Source organism: Lagenorhynchus albirostris, chromosome 3 (assembly GCF_949774975.1).
Source record: "Lagenorhynchus albirostris chromosome 3, mLagAlb1.1, whole genome shotgun sequence".
Lineage (NCBI taxonomy): Eukaryota > Metazoa > Chordata > Mammalia > Artiodactyla > Delphinidae > Lagenorhynchus > Lagenorhynchus albirostris.
This window is the reverse complement of record NC_083097.1, coordinates 45,371,266-45,373,193: the sequence shown is the minus strand read 5'-3', so window position 1 is coordinate 45,373,193 and position 1,928 is coordinate 45,371,266.

Here is a 1,928-nt window from a genome sequence, read left to right as displayed (position 1 = left end):
AAAGCTGGTTTTATAGTATCAAAATATCTGAATGAAAGTTCAGCTACTCCTTTTTCAGAGTAAGAAACATTGATTAGCCTCTCGGCTTCTGTGAGCCTTTATTTTCCTATCTGTAATATAAGGTCAATCATGGCTGCAGGGCTGTTTTTGAATATGTCCACTGTAAAGAGCTATACTGATGGGATTGATGGTCAGAGGCACTAGGATGGACTTCAGTGAGCTTGGACAAATTATTGAATTGAACCTCAATGTCCTTGCCTGTAAAATAAGAATAATGTTAATAGATTCCTCCGAGGGCTTTTTTTTTCAGGACTAAATGATAGATGTATGCCTGTGAAAAGGATTCAAACGACAAAGCATATGCTAGCCAGATCACCTTAGTATAGACAGGAAGCACATCCACAACTAAAAAACATTTTGATATCTTTGGATCCCAATTGCTTTTCATAACCACATATTAATTGTGGTAAAAAGAAAAAAAAGTGGAAGGTTGTGATATGTCATATTTTAACCTGATTTAAAAACTAGTGTCTGCTGTTTTGAAGGCTCCCCTTCTCTTTCCCCACTGGATATATCAGTGTTACTCTTGGTTATAATTTGCTCTCTCTCCTGCCTTGTATCTACTGTCTTCCTAGACGAGCTCACCCACACCCTCAATTTTCATTGATCTAATGATGCTCCTAGATCCATATTTTGAGCCCAGATTTTCTCCTGCCCTTTAGACTGGTTCAGCCAATTGCCTACTGGATCTCTGCACCTGTATGTCCAAGGGTACCTAAGCCACAGCAGGTCCAAAAGAGTCCTTCCCTGTTCCATACTTGCACCTTCCTCTGTGTTCCCCATCTTTGCAAGTGGTTCCACCATCCACCTAGCTGCTCGGGTCAGAAATCTTGGCTAGATATTGACTTTTCAATCTTCATCATTCTTCAAATCCAATCAATCAGCAAGTATTGCCCTTTCTACCATCTAAATATCTATCCAATTAAATCCTTCTCTCCATTTCTACTAGGTTACCTTCATTAGCCATTTGAATTTTTGATTGTAGTCCCCAGCCTCCATTTTCTCCCAATCTATTATCCATATCATGTCCTGAATGATCTTTCTGAAATCCAAAATTAATCACTTGTTCTCTATGCTTAAAACTCTAATTTCTTCCCTGTGCCCAGCAACTTAACATGACTCACAACGCCCACATGATCTAGCTTCTGCTTTTTCTCACAGCCTTCCTCTCTCACCTCCACACTCTACACACCAGCTCTACTGAGTCTCTTTCACTCATCCATTGTGCAATGCTCCCTTTTGCCTCTAGACTTTAGCAAAAACTAGGTCTTCTGCTTAGAACATTTTATCACCATTCTCCCTGTAATACACACACACACACACACACACACACACACACACACACTTTACTTTTTTAATTCACAGTCAATTTTTTAACTCTCAAATTAAACTTTCCATCATCTAGGAAATGTTTCTTACCCATTCCACTCTGAAGTCTAGGCTAGGTATCACCCAATATATTCCCTGTACTTCTACCATCAAAAAATTATTTTGTAATCACCAGATTACTTCCATGTCATCTCCACCAAACCACACAATTGGTAAGGACCAGATCTGTGTCTATCTTTTAGATTCCTCTCTCCTTGAGTATGTCAGGATTCAACCAGAATCACAGAACCCATAGGAGAGATACAGCAAGAGATTTTTTTTTTTTTTTGCAAGGAATTGGCCTATGTAATTGTGGGACCTGGCTGGACACAACTGAAATGTGTAGGGCTTGCCATCAGGAAGGACAGGCTGGAACTCTTGGTAATGAGCTGAAGCTGCTATCCACAGGCAGAATTGCTTCTTCAGGGAAGCCTCAGCTCTGCTCATAAGACCTTTGAGCTGATTGAATCAGGTCCAGCTCACTCAGATTATCTGAGAAA